Below are 20,667 nucleotides of genomic sequence, written 5' to 3' on the forward strand. Positions count from 1 at the left end.
GGAAGGGGGCAAACAAACAAAAAAATCTATATTTTTTAAATGTAGTTTTGGATGGGGGTGGTTGCGGGTGGGGCCACTAGCCACCGGGGATTTTTGCAAGGGGGTGGCCCTCTCCCCCAACCCTAAGTGGATGGGGGCACCTATGTAGCCCTCCCTGGGGGCAGATTTCTGCCCCTAGGAAGGGGTACATGAGATGCCCCCCATCCATTTGGGGTGGGAGGGGAGAGGCCACTGCAAATATTGGCAGAGCCACCCCTCAAGCCTGGGGCAGTACGTTTTGCCCCCCTTGGGGGCAGATAGTCACACACATGTGCCCATCTGCCCCTAGGGAAGGGGCAAAACGAAAAAATATATTATATCTTGTTTTGGGTAGGGGTGCGGGGACCGGGGGGACCCACTAGACCACCAGGATTATTTGTGTTTGAAAGGGGGGTGGCCCTCTACCCCCACCCTGAGTGGATGGGGACACCGTATGTAGCCCTCTCTGGGGGCAGATTCCTGCCCCTAGGAAGGGAGGGGTACATGAGATGCCCCCCATCCATTTGGATTGGGGAAGCCACTACAAATATTGGCAAAGCCACCCCCAAGCCTGGGGCAGTACGTTTTGCCCCCCCCCGGGGGCAGATGGCCACACACATGTGCCCATCTGCCCCTAGGGAAGGGGCAAAACAAAAAATATGATATCTTGTTTTGTGTGGGGGGACTGGGGGGGACCCACTAGACCACCAGATTGTTTGTGTTTGAAAGGGAGGTGGCTCTCTCCCCCCACCCTGAGTGGATGGGGGCACCTTATGTAGCCCTCCCTGGGGGCAGATTTCTGCCCCTAGGAAGGGGTACATGAGATACCCCCAACCATTTGGGGTGGGGGGGGGCACTGGAAATATTGGCAGATCTGGCCCCCAAGCCTGGGGAAGTAAGTTTTGCCCCCCCCTGGGGGCAGATGGCCACACAAATGTGCCCATCTGCCCCTAGGAAAGGGGCAAAACAAAAATAAAACAAATAACTTTTTTTGTGTGGGTGTGGGGGGGCCACTGAACCACCATGGATGTTATTAGTGGAAAGGAGGTTGCTCTCTCCCCCCACCCCAAATGGATGGGGGCATCTCATGTAGCCCTCCCTGGGGGCAGATTGCTAGATTGGGGTTATCAGTGGGTTAGCCTTTTCCCTTTGCGCCCAGGTAGGTGCACCCACACAAATGAGGTACCGTTTTCGTCGGGACACCTGTGGGAATGCGGGAAGGTAGGACATCTGTTTTTGGTGGCGTATTTCGGTGGGTGGGGAGAGGGAAATGTCCCTGAAATTTGGTGGAAAAAAACACAATTTTCAGACATTTCACTTTGGACACCCACCGAAACACGCCACCAACAACACATGTCCCACCATCCTGCATTCCCACAGGTGTCCCAACAAAAACGGTACCTCACATGTGTGGGTTTACCTACCTGGGCGCAAAGGGAAAAGGCTAACTCACTGGTAACCCCAATCCTTTCGGCAGAGCAGATTTTGCTCATGTGGACAACATACAGATTTGGGCCTATGGTGTCGAAGCCACCAAGGAAAACCGGGAACTTCATGCATTTCCGAAAAGAGGACACCCGTGGGAATCCATAGAGGTCTGACTTGCGTGAATCGCCCCAGAATTTATTACCCACAATCCCCGGCAAAGTCCGAAATGTTACAACCGCCTACATTTGGGGAAAAAAGGGGCCAAATTTGGCCGAGATATCTTATGTAACAAAAAAGTTACAAGGGATTGAATGGCGACATACCGAAATCACCAAAAAAGACCTTGGCAGAAATACCCATGGCAGTTAAGGGGTTAAGACGGTAAAGCCCCAGAAGAGATATCATTTGTAAGGTAGCTCAGTGAGTTAATGCTCCAAATGCAGATTGTACACAGGAATATGTAACACCTGTGTTCAGCACCTGCCTTAATCTTCTGGTGGGATAATATGCAGAGTGAATGCATTCAGCTTCCGATGCAACACAGCATTTTCTAGGTCAATTGGTTCAGAAAAAGTGGTGGAAAACACTATTACTGTCGCTTTTTCTAATTGGCCGGATTTTCGTGCATTTTCTGGGTGGAGTTCGGGAGCCGAGTGGACACACCAGGACCCTCTGTATTTCTCGCTCCACCAGACAAATGCAGCCTTACTGCCAGCATGGATTCTCATGCTGGAAATAAGGGAAGGTATTCCTCTGCGATCTCCTTGGAAATTAAACGTGGTAAAAGCGGGCGGAGTCCAGAGGAAGCCATTGTCAATTCCACCAATAATCGCTAATTTTGCTAGGTATTTACGCTCTTCCACAGTGGAAAAGCAATGTGATTTCACCTGCCCTTTACATTAAAATCTTCAATTTTGTGGCGGAAAAGTAAAAACTTGCGCCAATGGAAGTGGTCCACTCCATGCATTTACTTTGCGCCTTGATGCTTGTGGGTTTTGCGTGATGCTATACATGTAATAAATAAATAAATACATTTAACCTGACCCCAGATAAATGGCAATTCGTGATCAGAATGAGTGAGCATGGCATGTCGCTGGTAAGAGGGTGTCCTGTGCTTCTTGAGTGTGTTGGCAAATGCCCATAATTGCCATCTCACATTAAACAGGTGCTTAAACCCATCAGTGTGGATTGCGCAATAATAATTTGACAGAGGTATTTCAAATGGCCAATTCTGCTCTTTGGGAGACATTGTCAAAGTGGGAGAATGTTGCCCAGAATGTATCACTTTCTCTGCGGAGTGAATTGGGCCCACCCCGAGGAAGAAGTATGAAAAATCCACAAGGACACTGTGCCCTGCTCTTTCTGTGTCTGTCTTCCCCACAGGGTGACAGATGCCAACTCAGACATGGGTAAGTCTCAGGTGGCAAGCCTTGTACCCTAGTTGATGTGGCAAAGGATTCCAGACTTCCGAGGCTGATTACATTAGTAGCATTGAGTTACATGCCATCTGACAGGTATGTGTGATAAAGTTGCAAAGCAGTGCTGTTGGTGAGCTAAAGCAGGAGGCAATGTCTGCCCACCCTCAAGGGCTGCGTACAACCAAAAGTAATAGGCCCCTCACCCCATCGTGGCTGTAAGGGCCATGCTCCAAACCAGGGCAAGAGTGCCCTCCAATCATCCATGCCCACGAGTAGGGTACCCCTCGTGCTCCGGGAACCCTGCTGAGCAACCTCTGTGCTTTCCAGGTGATACTAACGTTATTTAAAGCCAGAAGTCTAAAAGGTAATCTCTTAATTGCAGATGGAAATGAGCTCCTGGCGTGATCAAAATGTCTTAACCAAGTGTAACATCATCCCCTTCATTTATAAGCAATATGTGTGTTCTCGCATTTCTTCATCCACTGAATTACTGTTAGAAACAAAGGCAAGAATTGTGTCTCTTGTGTAGGCATTAGGAAGGCAGTTGCCAGCCTCTGGCATAATATGCCCATGTTCTTCCAATATTGGCTAGCTGTTACCCTCTTATGGCCAGGTAGAACCATTATGGCAGTGTCTGCCAAATGCCTTTCCCCGGCATACAGTAAAGCGAAAATAAGAGGCCAATTCAAGACACAGAACAAATAGCAGTTAAGACAGACTGCAGCTGCCATTGCTGTGTTAGGGAGAATATGTTGAGTGTTCAAGCAAGGAGGTATGTATTAAGCAAGCAAGCAGTGAGACAAGGGAGGGGGAAATAAAGGCTAGAGGGGCTCTTTTAATAATGTAACAGGGCAGGGGACCCATGCTCTGCCGTCCTAGTAACATATGAGAGAAGCAAATAGATCAGGCTTTGCAGCAAATGTTAAACGAGAAAGGAACATAGTCCAGCTCTACATTCAGAATAACAAAGGCAAAGAAAGGCTAGGCTCTAAAGCCAGAATGAGATGGAATAAGAGGGACCAGACTCATCGTGAGAGGCTGCCCGGCCCCCACAGGAGCGCTAGAGGGGCAGCCCACATAGCAGGCTGCCCTTCTGGCCACCCCCCTGGGTCCACATACACCCCACTTACTAAGCATCCCCCGGGTCTGATGCATCCGGCCGCGGACCTGGGGAGTGCTTATAAGGGGGTGGGCTTGCGATGGCTCATCCTCCTTGTTTGCTGTACTCCCCACCCCCCAGAGGACAGTCAAAGCAGCAACATCACACACCTGGACCCTCTGTCCAATAACAGGCTTACTCTGATGTACAAGCAAGATTTCCTCTGTCTTTGAAACGGCCATCCTTCCATTCCAAGAGACACACACGTCTCCTTGCCCCACACTAAAAAGTAGCAACTTGCAGTTGGTAGAAAAGGCAGCAACTCCTTTATTTGGCAGGAATCCACTTACAGGTGATCTGCCTCTCAACGAGCTGGCGTCCTACCTGTGGCCCACTGGAAGTAATTGTTATTTCCTCTCTCTTACAATGAGCTCATAGTCAGATGACAAATCCAGAAATGCAACATATAAAGACATGTTCTTTGCTGCTGCATCCTTTAATTGTATTATGTTTTCTTTTCTTCTTTTCTCTTGTTTTATACAGTGATGATATTTGTAATTTAATACGTACTGCTATTTTAATTTTAATGTTGTGAAAAGTCGAGTTCTTTGACTAAAACACAATAAATAAAGAAAGCAAAGTCTCCAAGGTGTCCCCTGTCCCCCCCCAGATTTTATGTGTCTCCTACGCCCCTGTTTATACGTACCCAGCTAGACCAAATTTGTTGTAAGTTGTCGCTGTATTCTAAAGGCAGAGGTGTTAAGGAAAGTCTGGTGTTTTAGTGTAAATTGGTTATGTGGCCAGCTAGTCCGAATTTGTCATAGTCATAGCTGCATTCTAGAGTACGTGGATGGACAGCTGTGCTGGTGGCAGATGTCCACTAAAGTATTGCAAAATGGTGGCTGTGGGTTGTAAAAGTGAGTCAGTCAGGGACGTCATTTCACCAAAATGCCAGGGGTAGCGGAAGTGACATCACATGGCCCTTGACCTCTGATGCCATCACAGGAAGTGATTTAATTTGACCCCACCTGGAAGTGACATCATGGGAAGAGATGAAACACGACCTTTCAACCCATGACAAAAAAGTGGCATCACATAGCATTGTTCCTAAGTACAGTACGCAAAATATGGTTACGATATCACTATAATGTGACAGACATTTCATACAAGAATGGATCACCATACGTATTGTTAATATATGTGTTTATAGGCCCATATTACCAAATTACTGTGGATGCAAGCAGACATCCAAGATCAAATGATAATCATGTGTTATTATATAGCACTTAAGCTTAAACGCCTTATATAGAGCCAATATATGTACAATATCTTCCGCCCTGTGTTGCTACTCATTTATCAACCTCAGAAGGATTAAAGGCTGAATTGAGGTGTTTAAGAATAGACTAAATTAGTGAGTCACCCCCTGAAGTGTGCCTGAAATAAACCTTTAATGAGTCTAGCAGTTATGGTATAGAATTCCAGAAAGAGAAATTGTTTGTTATTCCTACTCTTTCTTATTCAGGGTCACTTCTTCACACTTGTGGAACCCCCTCTTCTTTTTTTTTAAGAGGCCTGAACAAGAAAGCCACCCACTCCAGAAACAAATAGCCACATGGTGCTGGCCAAAGGCCAGGAGCTTACATCTAAAGAAAAGAAAAGTTTAATCAAAAATCTTTTCTTTTTTTAGAGGTAGCAAGGGAGACCTCAGGGGTCGCAATTGCGACCCCTTGCGACCCTCAAATGGTGTCCATGGAAAGTATTTGCAAATATACAGGCATGTGGAGTAGGAAGAGGTATTATCACTGGTGACTTGCACAGAGCTTCATACTTGCTAGTCGAGCTTCTATACCCTCAACTGGGGATTAAACCCATGTTGCAGTGCATCATTCTGAGAGCAGATTTCAAGTTGTCAGCTACTAGCCAGGCATAAGTCACTCGCCCCCTCAAATCTCCACATGCCAACAGCACACTATTTCTTATTCATCAGGAGTCAATTATCACCCACCATTTGCTAGTTGCAAATGCAAATTGTGAGCCCTGCCCTATCCTCCCGGTGGTATGTGGTAGAAACATATTATCGTAAAGTAAATTACTCCGGAGCAAGTTCCTCCATCTCAGAACACCTATTTTAAGTATAAAGGGCTCTTCCCATGTCAACTAAGTGCAACATACAAAGATTATCCGACTGGTAAAATACACACAACTTATTTGTCACTGGCGGTTCCAAGTGTTAGCCATGTGTAACTTACACCTGTAATCATTTACACCAAAAAAGGGGACTGTGTCATTCACCCCCATGCTGTCCATTGTCCAAAAAACGAAATCATTTTTTATCCGTGCCAATGGATTTTGGGTGCAAAACCCTTTCATAAAATGAGGAAGGTGTGTACATTTCCTAGGCCATGTATATGTTCTGTTGCTCTTTGGAGTAGATCTGTTCATCCCATTGTGTTTCGCACACCTCTTCTTTTCGGTTGCATGGCCTTGGCACCCCAACATTGTTGTTCAAGAAGTATGTATCTATTGTATGCAGAGGTTTCCTTTCTAGCACACCACGTCCAGATGGGCATCAGATCAGTGCACATTCATAATTAAAACCGAGCACAGATCAAGTGCAGGATTATATTTCATGCAATAAGTAGAACATGAAAACTTGGAAAGATTAAGGGCGTGGCATCAAGCATCATATTGTATTTAAAACATTGAGGTAATCATGGGTGGCGCGTTGAAGAATAGCATTACACCACATGTGCATATGCAAACCAGCACCCAAAATGAAACCTTACATTTAAAACGGTATCCTCTCTCATTCCCGACTGTCTGACTGCTATTCAGGCATGGGGCCTCATTATAATGTTGCTGGTCCGGACACAAGGGTGCCGGTAAGCTCACCGGCACCCTTGTTTCTGGACTGGCAAACTACAATTCTGCCTGCCGGAGCCGCTGTGCCCAACAGGTTTGACCCTGCCGGTCGCAGCAGCCACGGTAGGCAGACTTGTCACGGGAGTACCGGCACCCTTGCTAAAGGTGCTGGTGCTCCTGTGTCCCCAATCCCATAGAGTCCAGTAGGACTCTATAGGAATGGGGATTAACAAATGTACCGGCACCTGACTTCCCGGCTGCCTGACTTGTAATAGCCCGGTGGCACCGGGAAGTCAGGCGTCGGTAAATTATTACGGGTCCGGCGGCAACCGGCTGGTAGCACCGACAGGGTTACCGTCAGACCCGTAATGAGGCCCATGGTGTGCCTCTAATGATCTCTGTCTTCTCATTAGGGCTCTTGGCCCCTCCTTCCCTCCTGCTCTCTGGCCGCCCTCCTTGGGCCCCCTCCTCTCACCCTTGTGTGAGGCAAAAAACCTGGGTGTCATCTTAGACTCCTCTCTCTCTGTCTTACCTCACATCGCTGACCTTGTCAAGAAATCTCACTTTCAGCTTCACCTCCTAAGAGGCATTCTCCCTTTCCTCACCTTCCCCCAGAAACGTAATGTCTCCAGAGCTGTGGTCCTCTCCAAGTGGACTACTGCAACAGTCTCTTCCTTAATCTGCCTAACTCCTCCCTTTGACCCCTTCATCCAATCCAAATAGGGCTGCAAGATTTATCCTTGGCCTCAAGCCCAGGGACCGCATCTCTACAGCCCTAAAAATCTCTCCACTGGCTCCCGGTTGCTGTGAGGATCAAGTTCAAAACCCTCTGCAACATCCACAAGGCATTCTTGGGCCTGGGCCATCACTAAATACAACTTTTTCTCCCTAATACCTCCCTGCTAGAGTTCTTCAGTGTTCTAGCTCTAACTCCCTGCAGGTCAGATGCTTCTCCAAGTAGGCAGTGGGGGTAGATCTCTTTCTTCGGCAGGAGCCTCCCTCAGGAACGGCCTCCCTGCCCCTCTCTGTCCTGAGGTGGATCTCCTTAAATTTCGGAAGCTTCTCAAGACCTTCCTTTTCTCCTCCTCCTTCTTCCTCTGCATCCCCTGCTAGCTCCACCTGCCTCTTTATCTGGTTGCCCGTTTCTCTTATGAGCCTTACTGGGGCAAGGCCCTCCTTCGACCAGTCTCCCCACACGAGCAGTCTCCCCACCCATCCCTTTTACCAGCACTTGCCCTCGGTCACCCTTCTCTGACTAGCCTACTGAGTCTGGTCCCCCAGCCATTTTTACCTGCGCACTTGCCCTCCTGGGCCTCCCTTAGCACTTGCCCAGCCCCTTGACCCCCTCCCCCTGCACTTGCATGATCTGAATGTCACATGGCCTTGTAGGACCATTACTGTTTTTTCTCCTCTGCCCCTCACCTCCCCCCGCCTCTGTCTTGTGGCATCTGGAAACATTTTTTGATGTATAGGCACCATACACATGTTTAATAAATAAAATAAACTGTGGGGAGCCATTTTAGAATACATCATTTCTACTCAAACAACTTTTACAAAGTGACAAAAATAGAATGATAGCTGTAAGCCTGACATGTTCAGGTGAGGCCAATTTCTGTCTGAAAGTACATACAGGGCCACAGGGCATAACAACACTGAAATGACTAGACAAAAGAACTACAAATGACATTTCTATTTCTTTCTCTCTGTCTCTCGCACCTGGTCTCTTTCTCTCGCTCTCTCTCTTTCGCTCTCTCTCTCTTTCTCTCTCTCTGGGTCTCTGTGTCTCTCCCTGTGTCTCACGCCATGGTCGATTCCACCAGCCAGCAGGCTCTCCAGAAGTCCCTTGCCCTCCATCACTGTCAAAACGATAACTAAGCAACCAGGACTAACACCTACCTTCCTTTCCCTTCTTCGCTCCTCTATCGAACAGGGGACCATCCTACTCACCCTTAAAACAGACTTAGTTAAGTCTCACCTTAAAAAAACCCACAGCTGATCCTAACAACCCAGCTATTTACCGCCCAATCTACAACACACTTTCACTGGAAAAATCCTCCAAGAATGAATCTTCTTAACAGCTGTGGAAAAATAACAATATCAGCAACCACCTCTGTGAGATTTGATTTGAGTATTTTTTGTATAATGCGCAAACAACACGTGGGTATCAGGTTTCGGGCCAATGAGAGGAACAGATTCCACACTTTGCTCAATAGGGGACATGATGAAGACCAGCAGGGACAACAACTCACCCAGTGCACTCATCCTACTGGACATGTCAGCCACATTTGACGCTATCGCGTCTGGAGGATATTCAGGTAGAGGGAATCGCCATGCGCTGGATCGCCTCCTTCCTTAATGAGAGAGGGAAGCAACGCTAATGGGCCTTTCAGATCACATCCTCGCAACCTGACCTATGTGGGACCCCAAGGATGCAGCCTCTGGCCTCTTCTCTTCAAGATAGGCATGTCCCTCCGCCTGGATCTCATCTGCGAGACACACTTCACTACGCAAATAACACACGAATCATCTGCAAATTCAAAATGACTCAACAACAGACATGCCGGACCTCAATACATGCCTTGCACATATTGACTCTTGGATCACCTTAAACAGACTTCAGATCCACCCAACCAAAACCGAGCTTATGATTTACAACGCAATACCTTTTAACCCCACCGTGATACCCTGGCTGGACATAATATTGCGTTAACCACTCGTTCCAGCCCTTAGAACGCGTGGTTAACGCTATTAGCACCCAGCCCATGGGCTGGGATGGGGCTAATTGAAAGTATTTTCTTCCTGTGAATGAGTCACCTTGCAGTGTCCCGTTCACAGAAAGAAAAGACTGTTCAAAGATGTCCCTTTCCTTGGCGGCCATCTGGAGCAGAGCCGAAGGGACGGCTGCAGCGGTATGAGGTAAGTAGGGAGAGAGAGGATTTTTTAAAAAAAATAACGGAGGGTGGGGGAAGATGGCAGGTGGGTGAACCAGCCATCAGGCGGCTTAGAACACGGCCCAAGATCACCACTTTCAGCCTACGTTCCTAGCCTCCTGATTGGCTGGCTCCCCCCGCATGTTGATAATGGGCTCTATCATACTGCCCTCAGTGAGGAACCTTGGAAAAACAATGGACAGCAACCTAACAGTGGAACCACAGGTTAAATCCATCATAATGAGCTGCTTCTTCCAACTGAGCAGCTTACAACGTACCATGCCCTCCCTAAGGTTCACGCACAGGACCATGGCAGTTATCTCACTGGTACTTTCAAGATTACCCAAACAGCCTTCTGTAACCCGCCACAACACCATTAAGAGGGTGGTTTTATTTTTAAATGCCATGAGGTATGTGTGTTAAATAGTGGTACAACCCAGGATCACCCCTGCTGCACAAAGATGAAAGGTCTCTCTAGCGTATGTGCTGTGCAGGGAGCCAAGAATGAAAACAAAAAGAATGTTAATTTGGCATTGATGTGGAGCAGCCATTGTTCAGTTACAGACCGCCCCTCACTTCAGAGGGTCTAGCGCTAAAGATAAGGGGTGTACCGGCCACTTTAACTCCCTAAAAATAGGCAAATACTCCCAAAAAAAAAATAGGTAGTAAAAATACTCCCAACAAAAATATAGAAACAGACACACAGAATCTTGTCCCCCTATTTTCACCCACACAGCCCCATGGATAAGTTTGGAGCAGTAGTGCACGTAGTAACACAGGAAGTAAACAGGAAGTAAACATGTATCTTTTAATGTACTTGGATAACAAGGTGCAAAGAAATAATTATTAGAAAAACATTTGTTTTCCAATAAAAACATATTTTTTACCCACTCATAAAATACTCCCATTGGAAATTGAACTTACATTCTTACTCCCTAAAAATGATTTTACTCCCAACTTCAGGAGTAAAATACTCCCCCCTCCAAATCTTATCTGGAGCAATGAGAGTGTTGATCCAGCACCCAGCTCCTTGGCCCAACCAAGTACCTGGTTGATCCTGCTTGTTTCTCAGCCATGCCCTGTGAGCCTGTGAGGCACCGCTCCGTTCACTGCAGGAGCCCAGGAACCTCTTCAGTAATGTGGAGCTCCAATCCAGAGAAGTGCAGCCACGCACTCCAACACTGTGGGTTCGGACTGCACAATGCAGCACTCCCCAAAGTGGAGACGGAGCACCGCAAGGACTCTCCTATTTTGGGTCCACCGCCTCCACCGGTGGTCCCACCCACATGACCCGGGTCACTCAAGGTACGTGACCTGGGAAGAAAACGTTTTGGCTCTGCCAGTCTGTACCTTAAGCCTGGGTGGCCACTGGCATAGGCTGCTCCGGGATGCACCTCTTCAGGTTGCCCTGCCCCCACAGCTCTCCTTCCCCCAGGCCGCACCTGACATACACATTCTGGGGCAACAAATTGTTGGAGACTCCATTCTGCTGATTTTGCCAGGCCACTCTAACCTAATGCGGCCCAGCCCTTCAGGACCCCGAGGAATCATTGGGCTCCACAGAGACGACAACAATGGGACATCTCTGGACCTTTTATTTGGTGCAAAAATTAAATTGCAAGGTACTAGCCAGACATAAAAGACAATCCCCATTTCAATTCTATACATACACACATCACACCATTTCTTACTCACCAAGAGCCAAATATCACTAGCCAATTGCTAGTGGCGAGCACATTTTGCACCCTGCTTTAAAGATGCTGTTATTTACATAAAATAAAGTGTACACTTTAGAGAATGTACATTTTTTTAAAGTCTCTCTTACACTTTTAACAGCTGCTAAGGTAGGTGTTGTTTTTAGAAGTAGAGATGGTTAGGGTTTTAAAAGTATTTGTGTGTTCACCTTTTAATAGAAAACAGAAAAACCGCTGGTGTACTGGGTGTCATTTTGTCCTTTTCCACCCAAGGTATAGCCAGAGCCTGTGTAGAGCATAATCACAACTAACGAGTCCGTACTGCGAGGAATTCGACCATTCGCACAGGGAGAGTGCGCTCGCCTGAGAATTTTTTTGATTTTTGATATATGAAAATGAGTGATGGAAGACCAACCTCTGAGAAATTAGGGCGGCCATGCCACACCCATTTCATCTGCTTCCCGTGCCAAACACATACTCAACAGTACTCTGGGAAGACACAGCCTACAGGTGCTGTCTTCCCCTGTCATATTCACAAGGAATGTGACAGCCCTGGGGACATCAAAGCATTCCAAGAAGGGGGTAGGCACACCTTCCTCCAGAGAAGGAGCAGAATAATTAAAATATCAAAGGCTCCATGGATCTGCATTCCATTGTTCTGCGGCTGGTGGCAGTGCATAATAATGAGAAATAATTGAGGCAAGCCTGCTGAGTGGGCTTGGTTGCTGGAGAGACAACAGGAGGGCGGGACTAACACCCCTTTGGTGTGCAATGTGTCAACTTGAAGCTAGTTCCCACCCCTCTGTATGAAAGGCAGTGAAATGCATGTCTGGGTCCACTATTAACTGTAGATAAACCCCTGCAGAGCTGACCCCTTTCAGAAGGGAGACGTATGGGGTTTGGGGGAGACAGGAAGTCTGCTGCCAGCACATACTTCAAGGGAAAACCTGTGCTTTAATCAAGAGTCACAGAGGGCTCAGATAACCAGAGAGACACGTTGATCTACAACAGACAGGATGTTGTGTGGCACTTAGGTATATGTGGTCACCCCCTTGTCTATCCTGTTGCAGAGCACTCTGGTCCTGACCTCATGCATAACAGAAGATTGTTGGTGGGAACCCAGGATTGGTTCATTAAGGTAGGCTTAGCCTACACCAATCACTGGGGCCCATTTGGTTTTAAAAGAGGACTGAACCTCTCACTGATCACATCATCTGAAGACTTCGAAAGGAGTAAGAAGAAGGACTAATTTGGACCCGAGCTGAAGGTACAGTCTACCTTGCATCTTCTGCCAGTGAAGGAAGACCAGGAGTTCCAAGAGGGAAGTAAGATCCCTTCCCTAAACATCTCCCGGGGAACAGGGGGAGATACGGGATTCAGAGGACCTATCCAGCTGCCCCAGAACCGGTACCCAGCCAGCACACAGTGTGCCCTGCTAGCTTCTGCCAGCAAGCTTCCTAGGTGGGAAGTGCCGGAGAGTATCTGAACTAAGGACAAGGCCCATGCCTGCAAACACACTCCTGAGCTTTGGGCTGTCCGCCTTGAAAGGACACAAGCCCTGAGAAGAAGCTAGGAGGAGTGACACACAAGCATCAACTAGCATCCATCTTTTAAGAACAATTTTGAGACAGTTGAGTCCTTGGACCGCATCCGGCTGCACCGCTGACTGTTGTCATGCCGCAGTGACCAGAGCCATCCAAGACGCCTCGACTAGCATTCCAGATCCACCAACCAGCACAGAGACAACGATTCTTGGCTCGAGCCGCCGTGCCGGACAACCTGCAGATATCCGTCCAGCCTCGCTTGCCGAAATGCCTGTCGCCTGGCACCTGCAGCTGTCTCCTACCAGTAACTCTGTCTTAAGGGCTGCAAAGCACACTGGAACTGCCTTGACGCCATAGAGCACCAAGAACTTCTTCAGCACCAGGTACATTGTGGTTCTGCCCCCCTGGTCCTTCTCCGAATGCCTCTAGAGACAGTTACAACCCTTTGCCCCTTTGGTGCTGGAACCAAATAATCTTGAACAGTAAGACTGATTACTTGGCCAACTACCCTAGGGTCAGTTTCCAGAGTGCATCCCTTTCCTTTGTGAAACTGTCCTCTGTGTGTTCCTTTACAGTGTGGGTTGTAATTGTGCTATGCTAGAACGGCCTGTTGTAGTAATAATAAAGCAGATATTTGTATACAACCTTGACTGGGCAGTCGCTTTTATCATTGGGTAATAATTGTATTTCCGCTGTTTGCAAGTAACCAACGAGCCACGACCTTGCGGAGATAAGCCTCCCATTCCATCCACGTTACCACAATTGGACAAGGAGGTCTTATAATTCACTTGTATTCCAATCTGTTCGGATCCTTTCTGGTGTATTAGAAGTGGGGGGCTGATTGATGGTTTAGAAACCGATATTCATCCCTGAACCACTGGTGCCCAGGAAGATGATTCATCACACGTACACCAGCCACAAAGTAGAGTAGCAAGTGTGGTATTGTGTCATCTCCTGGTCTGCATCATTCTGTTAGAGTGTGTTAAACTGTTTTGCTTCATTTAGAGGATCAGGACCTTTTCTTCGTTCACTGACTTCTTGCTACCCTGCCTACCTGCTCCGCCCACTTTTCCACCAAAGCGCAACTCATGGGTGATCCACAGACTATAGAAAAAGCAGGGTGCAGAAGACAGATAAGAGGTGGGCAACGGTGTTGTCAAATGGTGTAAAAATAGGCTAAAGTGGATAGCCCCGCCGAATTACACCAGTCTCCCACTTTGCACGCCCAGATTCCATCCCCCAGTAGACCTTAGCTTGGACTCCCAGAATATCTAGTGAATACACTATAAAGAGCCCAAAACAGGACCGCCAGGTAACTCCTAAGGTTGACTCCAGCACTCGTACACATCACTGACTCCAAATCAAAAAGGGGATCCGCTTCAAAGCAGTATGTATTGCTCACCACACCTAACACGGCAAGAGTCCAGAATCCATCACAAGGAAACTCTCACACGTCAAGAATTCCGAGTTCCAACAATGACTCATTAGTAATGTTACAAAACAGGAACCAAAAGCTACATGAAGGACCCTGCTTCTGAGTCCTGGCAAACAAACCCTGGTACTCTCTACCCAAACACATTTGTACAGAAGATCACCTAACATTCAGAAAACAGCTAAAAACCTGAACTAATCCCTGCCTGAGGCCACCACCGGAACCCTTCCAACTACACAGCTACACCCCTCAACCTCAAAGGGTCCCCAAAATTATAGAAAATACCGACACCCACATGTGACCTGACGACAAAGACTAACAACTGACACGCCCTTCCTTTCACACAACGGAAACAGAGCCACATCAATCCTACTGCAAACATACAACATAGGGCCCTTTCACTCTGCTGGGGGGTGCATACTACGTCATTCCTGAAAGGCATCCAACGTCTTCTCGTCGACTCTCAAACCCGCACTTGGTCTGGCCCACTCCCTTTCTCTCCCTGGCTATCCTACTCCCCTCTCAAATCTACCGCCCTTGCCCCACACACTCATATTGCCCACAGTCAGCTGACAGAGGCCTAGCCAATACCACTTAATCATTAATCAAGTGATAATTAAGCTGTCCTGACTCACTCCATCCAATAGCAAGCAAAATTACCCAAAGAGCCAAATTGTATTGCTGTCTATTCAACAAAGACTGAAGGTTTGTACTATTCTTTAGCTGGTGGAAGAAAAATCCAAACTCTGCTATGGTTTGTTATTTAACTATCAGTGCAATAGTCCAAACTGGGTTGTAGTCCTATTGTTTCACTGGCAGAAAATGTGGTCTTGCTGTCTGGTAGGCAGACAAACAGTCCAGACCCTGCTTCGCTCGGGCCTTTAAATCCGTACCACCCATTCCAGCCCTTAGAAAGGGTGGTTAAGGCCATATTAACTACATTTCGACATTTCAACAGCCAATGATCATAAATGGCAGGGATCCGTAGAGCTCTCTCTCTCTCTCTCCTGTGGCCATTCTTTCGAGGCTCATCAAACTGGCACCCTTAGTGCAGTGAGGTAAATGAAGAACATGGATGGAGTCACAGGGCAGGGGATTTAACTGGCCATTTACAAATCAGGGAACTAACAAACTGAATCCCACTCTCACCTTAGGCTCACAAATGCAACACAGAAATGGGGCCACGTAGGTGCAGCACTCCCGCTGGACCGGTCCTAACCCTGCTCCCACATTTCTCTTTCTTCCAGTTACTTCAAGCTTAGATGCATAGCCGGCTATGCATTGGCAAGTCCAGGATCTATCCCTTGGCGTGGATTTGGGAAGCTGAAGCTCATCGCATCCAACCTAGCACGAGGCTTCATTGGACTGCGCACGTTCCCAGACCATCAAGCAACCAATCAGACTCCCTCTGGCTACAGCTAACTGGAGTAGCAGATCTTCCAGCTGGATTACACCTCTAAATGTATCGACATCTGAGCCCCCCAATGATACTTCCCTCCACTTCCTCTCACTCAAACTAGAGGAAGTCAAGACCACCTGCATCCAACCTTAAACAAATACACTCCCACCCGGCTGTAATGGCTTTCGTTGCCTACCCCCCCCCCCTTTGAGTGCTTCCTGCTCTTCGCTTTCCCCCAAATCCATCTCCATCCACCCCCTCCCCTTCCGACCAGCGACCAAGGTCTGCAAACCCAGGATTGGAGGAGAAGAGGTGGTACATGAACGCATTGAAGTGGCATTCACTTTATCAACTTAGATAAAGCCAGGATTTGAACCTATAAACTGAATAGAGGTCTCGGCAGCAAGGACGTAACCCACTCAGCTATCTTGCTGGTCTACACTATGGACATTAATGTTAGAGTCTTGCCTGCATGCCAACTCTCATCCATGTGTTTCTCTATGCATTTCCAGTTTTGTCTTTTTTTTCTTTTCTTTTAAGCACCCCTTCAATACACATCAATGGGAGTTGTTTGTAGTGACCCTCAATGCCACTCAAGGAAACTACATATTTGGGTTTGTGTTTTAGACATGATATAAGATGATATGATTGGTTATTTATAACACGCTTACTACCCGGAGGTTTCTAAGCGCGGACCCGGGGATCGAACCAGTGTTGCTCCGTGTCGTCTTGCTTCCAAAGCTCCTGAGCTATCCTCCCGAGACAGCGCAAACCTAGCTTAAGAGGAACAGAGCGCTGTATAAGAGTTCAAAGAACAGGAAGGCAGTTTACCATGGGTCTGGTGCAGTGATTAGACTGGGAACAGAGTTACCTAAATTGGGAATACGTACAAATTATCGAATAAAAGAAAAGGAATGGTAGATTTGACCGAATTTCGGGCTGAATGAAAATTTTGAAGAACTGAAAATGTTGTACAAATCTATCAATTGCTGCGGTAGTTGTAAACAAGGCAAGTGCGGGTGTCCCCCGCACCCTTGTTCACTACAATCACATTGGGGGTTGCGTGGGTGTCCCCCGCAACCTAGAAGATAAAGTTAGGAAAAAAATGAAAAAAAAGGACCTTGCAGCACCGGTTCCCATGCACGTGCGTGAAGGGAGCTGGCGTTGCAGAGCGATGGCGGAGTCGGCATGCCCACAGCAATGTGTGCCGCCAGAAGGTAAGTAAGGGGTTTAGCTGGAGCGGGTTGCAAGAAATGTCCACAGGAGACAAAACCGAAGTTATTTTTGGTAAAATAGCTTTCATTTTTTTCTTCCGCAGACATTTGGAATTCGTCCAAATCATGGTAATCCCCTAAATTGCGCCAAGGAATTCCCTGAAGAGAAGGGATTTCAGTTTGCCTGAGCTGGAGGAGCGTTCCAGCAGTTCCGATTGCCACCAGGATGGTGTTCCAGAGTGCTGGGGCATAGTAGGAGAATGACTGTCTCCTGGTCTTTTCCCTGTGGACTAGTCTAGTTATCAGCCTAGCAATGGTGTGACTCATCGAGGAGTGTTACGTTTGTCCATGAGGTATGCGGAAGTCTGGGCAGTGGTTGTCTTGTAGCTGATACGGGCCACTTTGAAAAGATACTAACAGCGATAGGGAGCCTGTGAAGGTCACGCAGGATGGGGGTGATGTGGTTGACGTTTTTAGAACGACTGATAAGGCAGACTACGGCGTGATTGACTGCTGTACCGTGGGGAGCCCAGTGAGGAGGACGTTACCCACATCAATGTGTGCAATCAAGGAAGCCTCTACCAAGATGCACAAGTCCTGGGGATGCCGGGAGTGCTTAATGTTGAGGAGCAGCATGATCTGGTAGCACGCCACCTGCTGATACATATGTTGCTGTCCACAACACACCCAAGACATGTGGCAGACAGCGTAAGTTGGGTGTCAATTCATCCAGGTGCAGCTCGTCCATCCTCCTTGGATGGTTGCCTGTTTGAAAGGTTGCCCGAGACGCACAAATTCCATTTTGGTCCGTGTGAGTTTTATGTATGTGCTTGCTATCAACTTTCGAATGGTGGCAAGGCATTCTGGAGGCGAGTGAAGTCGCGGGAGCAGTTTACTTTAAGGTACAGCAGTGCATCATCTGCGAACTGGTGTCGCGCGACGCCTGGGTCATGAAGGATTGATCCCAGAAGTATCATGGATTGATTATAGATCACTGGGTAAAGGGTTGGGCCCTGTGGATCTCCATAGGGAACTGGGAAGAAGTCAGATCTGAGGGTCTCCATCTGCACCAAAATCCCCCAAATTGGTACAATTGGTAGCAAAAGTGGTGGTATGTCATGCTGCCACATTTACCACCACTTTTAACCAACCCAGGGGTTTAGAAAGTTACCCTCATTGTGGCCTTCGGTAACCTGCCTATATTTATGTTTTCACAAACTGTCTGCTTCTTCTGCATGGTCTTGGAAGCTTTTGAATATCCACATTAAAGCAACCTTTTTTGTGTATGCCAAACTAGTAGCTATCGTGGGTGATAAGTACACTTTAACAAGCATTGGCACAAATGCAACCGTTGTGGCTTTTGTGTAGGCACAGGACAGGCATTGCCATGCACTGCCATAAGGGTTCAACCAGAGCATAAGATTTCCACAGCTGGAAAATGGTGCAAGAAGCTGCTCAAATGATGTCAGTGCCTGACACATGCCTATGTAATGCCCATGCAACGGTTCGATTTGCCAATGCAAGAAACAGCCGAGGGCACGCATATTGCTTACCAATCAATTCTCTAATGCACACTTGTTTAAGACATGTTTAATTCACCCAGTGCTTATTTGAAGCTGCAATGAAGCCATTGACTCTCAAAAGGCTGCTTAGAAATAACCCTGGCAGGTCCGAAGCAGCACACAGTTTGATGTTACTGCATGACAGAGCTAGCACAAAGAGATCCCAGGACGGTGTGTTTTTGGCAAGGAGAAGGAGCTAGGGGATGGGGATGGCTATGAGGATTAGCATGGTCATGGGTAGTCAGTTGGTGGGAAGTCCACACAACACGCACACATGTGTATCCACCTTCCTCCTTACCAGAGGCGTTGCTGGGGGGGGGGGCTGAGGGGGCTATAGCCCCGGGTGTTTTGGTTGTAGCCCCGGATAGAAGCTCAGGGACTACAACCAAAAGGCTATAGCTAGCCCCGAATCCCACCATTCCCGACATTACCTTAGCCCCTGATCTTTTCCAGACCTAGCAACACCCCTGCTCCTTACATGTACTTTCAGTGCATTAGCTTTCGCTTGCACGAGGCAAGCGCCACCTACCAGACAAAATCATAAAGGAGCTTTTTTTTTTAAGAGTTGCAGTAGTTTAATAATGTGATACAGTTTAAGTATAAACTTTACACATATTTCATATATACATAAAAGAGAGAAAAAAAGAAGAAAGGAAAATGAAAACAAAATTAGAAAAGAAGCCAAGTTAAAATGTACCGCGATTTATAAGATACTCTAAAATAAGAATACAATATGATAAAGGTGGGAGGGGTAAAAAAAAACTTTTTTTTAGGGAAGGCAGTAACCTCATTTAAACGAATTGTTCTACACATAAACTTATGTTTAACTTAAAAGTGCATGTTCACTATAACGTAAAACAAAAAGGACCATCGACAATTTCTATGGGAAATATAAAGGAGCTTTATTTTGTGTCTCACTGTAATCGTCTTGGAAACAGAGCCAGATGTGACGGGTAACTGGCGCTGGGTGGAGGGTTTCAGTGGTAAATGTCCCATCGCAGTTCATTTCGTAACCATTCACGAAAATCCCCCGCTGATAACCGAGGTGTGTTAAAAAAAAGGTTATGGCCAGGCCCTTCCTTGTTAGGGTGCCTAATTTACAGTGGTGTCCAGTGTTTCTCATATGCATCTTTCCCCCCAATAACGCTCTGCAGGCGAGCAAGCTGGGGGCGAGCTAAGGGCCAACGGTGTGCCACGCCTCAAGCTCCCACTGCCCTGAACACGGAATGCATCCCTGGACCCTCGTCGAACTTTCCACAAGATCCCCACGGGGACAAAGTGACGCTCCTGCCCCAGCTGCTCGAGAACCGCTGTGTGGCTGCTCGCTTTGTCCCCATGACCTCGGCACTCATGGGCTGACCCATTGAGTTTCTCACAAATCTTCAAACTTTCCATCTGAGTGTCACCCATTGGGTGTGTTTCACACCTTGCATTATCCCTGCACCCTTGACGACCAGTCTCAGTTACATGGAGTCTCGCAGGCAAAATCTTCCCGTTCATGTTAAAACCGTAACTTGTGCTCCCATCACCTTAATTCCCACTTCTGTGGGAACCGGAATTTCGGATTGTTGGGTTCTTTTGGGGGGGGGGGGGGATGCTTCGACATGTTTGGATATGCAGGAGCGCACACATTCCGAGGCGATCTGTACTATGATTACATTGCCGGTTATGGAACAAGCAATACCTGGCTTTCGAATCAATGTGTGATCCTGGGCACATGACTTGCTGCTCGCTCCCTATTATTATTATTAGTATTTATTATTTATTTATGCGTTATAGTTCAGAAAGTGGAATTTTCACACTTTGTTCCCTATTGTTCCCAAACAGAAAACAAGTCCTAAACACAAGCTGAAGTCCAAAACAATGGCATTTTTACACTGTTAATATTAGGAGGGAAACAATATGTTTGCTAGATGAGAAGTTGGGTCCCAACCCACCCCCTACCCCCCCGCCCCCAGTGCAGATACATCCACTGGATTGATTCTAGATGAGCACTTCGGGGCAGTCGCGAATTCCTAGTGTATTTGTTTAATAAGTTGCCCGCGTTATTCTTCTCGCCTCTCTCAG

At 47.4% G+C, this 20,667-nt stretch overlaps 1 protein-coding gene across 1 annotated transcript in view; it reads right to left on the reverse strand.

The window, feature by feature from the left end:
- GSN (gelsolin) overlaps positions 1–20,667 on the reverse strand; it is a 291,591-nt gene that overhangs the window by 270,317 nt on the left and 607 nt on the right. The gene's annotated exons all lie outside the window — the stretch shown is intronic.

The sequence above is a fragment of the Ambystoma mexicanum genome, chromosome 8 (genome assembly GCF_040938575.1).
Source record: "Ambystoma mexicanum isolate Mex_15411 chromosome 8, UKY_AmexF1_1, whole genome shotgun sequence".
In the NCBI taxonomy this organism is placed as follows: Eukaryota; Metazoa; Chordata; class Amphibia; order Caudata; family Ambystomatidae; genus Ambystoma; species Ambystoma mexicanum.